The sequence below is a fragment of the Arachis stenosperma genome, chromosome 4 (assembly GCF_014773155.1).
Source record: "Arachis stenosperma cultivar V10309 chromosome 4, arast.V10309.gnm1.PFL2, whole genome shotgun sequence".
In the NCBI taxonomy this organism is placed as follows: domain Eukaryota; kingdom Viridiplantae; phylum Streptophyta; class Magnoliopsida; order Fabales; family Fabaceae; genus Arachis; species Arachis stenosperma.
The window spans coordinates 24,963,917-24,971,547 of record NC_080380.1 but is presented as its reverse complement, the minus strand read 5'-3'; the positions used below and the strand labels follow the sequence as shown (position 1 = coordinate 24,971,547).

General features: G+C 38.4%; 1 non-coding gene across 1 annotated transcript; it reads left to right on the top strand.

The window, feature by feature from the left end:
* The first annotated feature begins 2,463 nt into the window (after window positions 1-2,463).
* LOC130977550 (small nucleolar RNA R71) lies at window positions 2,464-2,571 on the top strand. The gene has a single exon (XR_009085238.1). It is a non-coding gene; the product is annotated as a small nucleolar RNA R71 (small nucleolar RNA).
* Window positions 2,572-7,631: the final 5,060 nt, after the last annotated feature.

Below are 7,631 nucleotides of genomic sequence, written 5' to 3'. Positions count from 1 at the left end.
CAAGGAAATCAAGGAACGGGTCCACCTTAGTGATGGCGGCTCTTCCTTCCTCTTGAAGATCCTATGGAGTGCTTGAGCTCCTCAATGTCTCTTCCTTGTCTTTGTTGCTCCTCTCTCATGATCTTTTGATCTTCTCCAATTTTATGGAGGAGGATGGCATGTTCTTGGTGCTCCACCCTTAGTTGTCCCATGTTGGAACTTAATTCTCCTAGGGAGGTGTTCAGTTGCTCCCAATAGTCTTGTGGAGGAAAATGCATCCCTTGAGGTATCTCAGGGATCTCTTGATGAGAGGGGTCTCTTGTTTGCTCCATCTTCTTCTTAGTGATGGGCTTGAGGTCATGCCTTCTCAGTTGAACCGGCTTTGGATGCCATAAATGGTTATGGAAAAACAAAAAGCAATGCTTTTACCACACCAAACTTAAAAGGTTTGCTCGTCCTCGAGCAAAAGAAGAAAGAAGAGAGTAGAAGAAGAAGAAATGGAGGAGATGGATGTGAGTGGTGAAGAGGTATTGAGGTGATTGGTGAATGGGTGAAGAAGAAGAGAGGGTGGTGGGGTTGGTGGGGATCCTGTGGGGTCCACAGATCCTTAGGTGTCAAGGAAAAGTCATCCCTGCACCAAATAGCATCAAAATCCACGTTTTGAGCCATTTCTGGCGTTAAACGCCGGGCTGGTGCCCATTCCTGGCGTTTAACACCAGGTTCTTGCCCTTTCCTGGCGTTTAACGCCAGTCTGGTGCCCCTTTCTGGCGTTAAACGCCCAGAATGGTGCCAGACTGGGCGTTAAACGCCCAACTGCTAGCCTCACTGGCGTTTAAACGCCAGTGAGTTCTTCCTCCAGGGTGTGCTGTTTTTCTTCCTGTTTTTCATTCTGTTTTGCTTTTCAATGGATTTTGTGACTTCTCATGATCATCAACCTACAAAAAACATAAAATAACAAAAGAAAATAGTTAATTATAAAACATTGGGTTGCCTCCCAACAAGCGCTTCTTTAATGTCATTAGCTTGACAGAGGACTCTCATGGAGCCTCATAAATGATCAGAGCAATGTTGGAACCTCCCAACACCAAACTTAGAGTTTGAATGTGGGGGTTCAACACCAAACTTAGAGTTTGGTTGTGGCCTCCCAACACCAAACTTAGAGTTTGACTGTGGGGGCTCTGTTTGTCTCTGATTTGAGGGAAGCTCTTCAAGCTTCCTCTCCATGGTGATAGAGGGATGTCCTTGGGCCTTAAACACAAAGGATTCTTCATTCACTTGAATGATCAATTCTCCTCTATCAACATCAATCACAGCCTTTGCTGTGGCTAGGAAGGGTCTGCCAAGGATGATGGATTCTTCCATGCACTTCCCAGGATCTTGTCTCTTTTGAGGCAATTTCTGCCTAGACAAGTCATCCAGTTCCTTGGTGAGCAAGGGAGGTTCATCTTCCCAAGTCTCATTTCCAAATAACTAGTCATTTAGCTTCATGATTGCTCCAAGGTATTTAGCAACTTGCTCTTCAGTGACATACTCATCCTCTTCAGAGGAAGAATACTCACCAGAGCTCATGAGTGGCAGAAGTAAGTCCAATGGAATCTCTATGGTCTCATTTTGAGCCTCAGATTCCCATGGTTCCTCATTGGGGAACTCAATGGAGGTCAGTGCACGCCCATTGAAGTCTTCCTCAGTGGCGTTCACTTCCTCTCTTTCCTCTCCATATTCGGCCATGTTTATGGCTTTGCACTCTCCTTTTGGATTTTCTTCTATATTACTTGGGAGAGTACTAGGAGGGAGTTCAGTAATTTTCTTGCTCAGCTGACCCACTTGTCCTTCCAAATTTCTGATGGAGGACCTTGTTTCATTCATGAAACTTTGAGTGGTTTTGATTAGATCAGAGACCATTGTTGCTAAGTCAGAGGTATTCTGCTTAGAACTCTCTGTCTGTTGCTGAGAAGATGATGGAAAAGGCTTGCCATTGCTAAACCTGTTTCTTCCACCATTGTTGTTGTTGAAACCTTGTTGAGGTTTCTCTTGATTCTTCCATGAGAAATTTGGGTGATTTCTCCATGAAGAATTATAGGTGTTACCATAGGATTCTCCTAGGTAATTCACCTCTTCCATTGAAGGGTTCTCAGGATCATAGGCTTCTTCCTTAGATGAAGCATCCTTAGTACTGCTTGGTGCATTTGCATTCCAGACAGACTTTGAGAAATCAAATTGACTTGTGAGTCAATATTTTATTCTGAGCCAAAATGGCGTTCAGAGTATCAATCTCAGAACTCCTTTCTTCTGACTTGTCCCATTGTTCACAGGATTTCTCTCAGAAGTGTACATGAATTGGTTATTTGCAACCATTTCAATTAGCTCTTAAGCCTCTGCTGGCGTCTTCTTCAGATGAAGAGATCCTCCAGCAGAGCTATCCAAAGACATCTTGGATAGTTCAGAGAGACCATCATAGAAAATACCTATGATGCTCCATTCAGAAAGCATGTCTGAGGGACATTTTCTGATTAATTGTTTGTATCTTTCCCAAGCTTCATAGAGGGATTCTCCATCCTTCTGTCTGAAGGTTTGGACTTCCACTCTAAGCTTACTCCATCTTTGTGGTGGAAAGAACTTTGCCAAGAAGGCATTGACTAGCTTTTCCCAAGAGTCCAGGCTTTCTTTAGGTTGAGAATCCAACCATATTCTAGCTCTGTCTCTTACAGCAAAAGGGAATAGCATCAGTCTATAGACCTCAGGGTCAACATCATTAGTCTTGACTGTGTCACAGATTTGCAAGAACTCAGCTAAAAACTGATGAGGATCTTCCATTGGAAGTCCATGGAACTTGCAATTCTGTTGCATTAGAGAAACTAATTGAGGCTTAAGCTCAAAGTTGTTTGCTCTAATGGCAGGGATAGAGATGCTTCTCCCATAGAAGTTGGGGGTAGGTGCAGTAAAGTCACCCAGCACCTTCCTTGCATTGTTTGCATTGTTGTTGTTTTCGGCTGCCATGTGTTCTTCTTCTTTGAAGAATTCGGTCAGGTCCTCTAAAGAGAGTTATGTTTTGGCTTCTCTTAGCTTTCTCTTCAAGGTCCTTTCAGGTTCAGGGTCAGCTTTAACAAGAATGCCTTTGTCTTTGTTCCTGCTCATATGAAAGAGAAGAGAACAAGAAATATGGAATCCTCTATGTCACAGTATAGAGATTCCTTGAGGTGTCAGAGGAAAAGAAAATGGAAGACAGAGGTAGAAAATTCGAACTTATCAAAGAAGATGGAGTTCGAATTTTGCATTAAGGGATAGTGTTAGTCCAAAAATAGAAGGATGTGAGAAGAAGGGAAGTAATTTTCGAAAATTAAGTGAAAGATTTTGAAAATATTTTTGAAAAACATTACTTAATTTTCGAAAATGAAAGTGGGAAAGAAATAAAATGATTTTTGAAAAAGATTTTGAAATTAGAACTCAAAAGATTTGATTGAAAATTATTTTGAAAAAGATGTGGTTAGAAGATATGATTGGTTTTAAAAAGATGTAATTGAAAAGATATGATTTGAAAACAATTTTAAAAGATATGATTTGAAAACAATTTGAAAAGATATGATTTTAAAAATTAATGACTTGCCTAACAAGAAAAGATATGATTCAAGCATAAAACCTTCCTTAACAGAAAAGGCAAAAAATGTTCAATCAAATCATTAATTGTTAGTAAGTATCTTTGAAAAAGGAAAGAAATTGATTTTGAAAACATTTGATTGAAAAGATATGATTTGAAAAAGATTTGATTTTGAAAAACTTGAAAAAAATTGATTTGAAAACAAATCTTCCCCCTAGCACCATCCTGGCGTTAAACGCCCAGAATGGTATACATTCTGGCGTTTAACGCCCAAAATGCTACCTCTTTGGGCGTTAACGCCCAACCAGGTACCCTGGCTGGCGTTTAAACGCCAGTCTGCCTTCTTCACTGGGCATTTTTGAATGCTCAGCTTTTTCTGTATAATTCCTCTGCAGTATGTTCTGAATCTTCAATTCTTTGTATTATTGACTTGAAAAGACACAAATTAAAAATATTTTGGATTTTTTTTTAATAATAAGGAATAATCAAAATGCAACTAAAATCAATAATAATGCATGCATGACACCAAACTTAGCAGTTTGTTTACTACTGACACTAACAAATGAGAATGCATATGAGAAACAACAAAACACTCAAGTCAATAAAATTCAAAGATCAAAACAAGGAGATCATCAAGAACACTTGAAGATCAAATGAGGACACATGCATGAATGCATTAAGCACAGAAACATGCAATTGACACTAAACTTAAGATGAGACTCTATACTCAAACAAGAAATATTTTTGGTTTTTATGATTTTGTAATTTTTTTGGCTTTTTCGAAAATTAAGTGAAAAGGAAAATAAAGGTATCAAAATTCTTAGTGAGAATTCCAGGAATCATGCAATGTTAGTCTAAGCTTTAGTCTAAAGGAATTAGACATAGCTAGCTATGCTTCAGCAAGACATTGCATTCAAGAGCTAAATTGATGATGATCAATCAGCTTTGGTGATGATAAGAACATCACCTTGAAACACTAGAATTCATTCTTAAGAACTCTGAAGAAAAATAAATGCCTAATCTAAGCAACAAGATGAACCGTCAGTTGTCCATACACAAGAACAATCCCCGGCAACGGCGCCAAAAACTTGGTGCGCGAAATTGTGATCACTACAACTTCACACAACTAACCAGCAAGTGCACTGGGTCGTCCAGTAATACCTTACGTGAGTAAGGGTCGATCCCACGGAGATTGGTGGTATGAAGCAAGCTATGGTCATCTTGTAAATCTCAGTCAGGCAGACTCAAATGGGTATAGTGATATGCGAAAATAACATAATATAAAGATAGTGATACTTATGTATATCATTGGTGTAAGAGCTTCAGACAAGTGTATGAAGATGCCTTCCCTTCCGTCTCTCTGCTTTCCTACTGCCTTCATCCAATCCTTCTTACTCCTTTCCATGGCAAGCTCGTGTAGGGTTTCACTGTTGTCAGCAGCTACCTCCCATCCTCTTAGTGAAAGCGATTGCATATGCTCCGTCACAGCATAGCGGAATTCATCTGTCGTTCTCAATCAGGCGCGGAATAGAATCCAGTGATTCTTTTGCGTTATCACTAACGCCCCGCCCTCAGGGTTTGAAGCACGTCACAGTCATTCAGTCATTGAATCCTACTCAGAATACCACAGACAAGGTTTAGACCTTCCGGATTCTCTTGAATGCCGCCATCAGGTCCTGCCTATACCACGAAGATTCCGATTAAAGAATCCAAGAGATATTCACTAAGCCTCAGATGCTTGTAGAACAAGAGTGGTTGTCAGTCACTTTGTTCATGGGTGAGAATGATGATGGGCGTCAATCATCACATTCGTCAAGTTGAAGAACAAGTGATATCTTGGACAAAGAACAAGCGGAATTGAATGGAAGAACAATAGTAATTGCATTAATACTCGAGGTACAGCAGAGCTCCACACCTTCATCTATGGTGTGTAGAAACTCCACCATTGAAAATACATAAGAACAAGGTCTGATCATTGGTTTCGGCCCCTAGAGAGGGAACCAGAAGAACCAAGATGAAATACATAGTAAAAGGTCCTATTTATAAGAAACTAGTAGCCTAGGGTGTACAGAGATGAGTAAATGACATAAAAATCCACTTCCGGCCCACTTGGTGTGTGCTTGGGCTGAGCAATGAAGTAATTTTCGTGTAGAGACTCTTCTTGGCGTTTAACTCCCATTTTGGTGCCAGTTTGGGCGTTTAACTCCCATTTAGGTGCCAGTTCCGGCGTTTAACGCTGGGATTTCTGTAGGTGACTTTGAACGCCGGTTTGGGCCATCAAATCTTGGGCAAAGTATGGACTATTATATATTGCTGGAAAGCCCAGGATGTCTACTTTCCAACGCCGTTGAGAGCGCGCCAATTGGGCTTCTGTAGCTCCAGAAAATCCACTTCGAGTGCAGGGAGGTCAGAATCCAACAGCATCTGCAGTCCTTTTGAGTCTCTGAATCAGACTTTTGCTCAGAACCCTCAATTTCAGCCAGAAAATACCTGAAATCACAGAAAAACACACAAACTCATAGTAAAGTCCAGAAAAGTGAATTTTAACTAAAAACTAATAAAAATATAATAAAAACTCAACTAAAACTACCAAAAATATACTAAAAACAATGCCAAAAAGCGTATAAATTATCCGCTCATCAGACAACTGACGGTTCATCTTGTTGCTTAGATTAGGTATTTTTCTTCAGAGTTCTTAAGAATGAATTCTAGTGTTTCAAGGTGATGTTCTTATCATCACCAAAGCTGATTGATTCTCATCAATTTAGCTCTTGAATGTAATGTCCTGCTGAAGCTTGGCTAGCCATGTCTAATTTCTTTAGACTAAAGCTTTAGACTAACATTGCATGATTCCTGGAATTCTTATTAAAAATTTTGAATCTCTTTATTTTCTTCTCCATATAATTTTCAAAAAATCCAAAAAATTACAAAATCATAAAAAACCAAAAATATTTTTATGTTTCTTGTTTGACTCTAGTGTCTCATTTTAAGTTTGGTGTCAATTGCATGCATTTTTCGAATTCATTCATGTGTCTTCATTGATCTTCAAGTTGTTCTTGATGATCTCCTTGCTCTGATCTTTAAATTCTCTTGTCTTGAGTGTTTTGTTGTTTCTCATATGCATTTTCAATTTGTTAGTATCAGTAGTATACAATTATATATTTTCCAAATCAATTTCTTGAGTGTTTTGTTGTTTCTCATATCTTTTCAATTATATATTTTCAAAATCAATTTCTTTCCTTTTTCAAAAATACTTGCTAACAATTAATGATTTGATTCAACATTTCAAGTATGTTGCCTTTTCTGTTGAGAAAGCTTTAATGTCTGAATCATATCTTTTAAATTTCCTGTTAGCCAAGTCATTAATTTTCAAAATCAAATCTTTTTAAATTATTTTTCAAAACATATCTTCTCAATCATATCTTTTTAAAACTATATCTTTTCAATCATATCTTTTTAATCACATATTTTTCAAAATAGTTTTCAATCATATCTTTTTTATTTCTAATTTCAAAATCTTTTTCAAAAATCACTTAATTTCTTTCCCACTCTTAGTTTTCGAAAATCATCAATCAATTTTTCAAAATTTCTTCAAAATCTTTTAATTTATTTTCGAAAATTCTTCCCCTCTTTTCTCACATCCTTCTATTTATGGACTAACACTCCTCCTCAATACACAATTCGAACTCTATCTTTCTTAATAAGTTCGAATTTTTCTACCTCTTCCTTCTATTTTTCTTTTCCTCTGACACCTCAAGGAATCTCTATACTGTGACATAGAGGATTCCATACTTTCTTGTTCTCTTCTCTTTCATATGAGCAGGAACAAAGACAAAAGCATTCTTGTTGAGGCTGACCCTGAACCTGAAGGGACCTTGAAGTGAAAGCTAAGAGAAGCTAAAGCACTACTCTTTGTAGAGGACCTAACAGAAATCTTCAAACAAGAAGAAGACATGGCAGCCGAAAACAACAACAATGCCAACAATGCAAGGAAGGTGCTGGGTGACTTTACTGCACCTACTCCCGACTTCTATGGGAGAAGCATCTCTATCCCTGC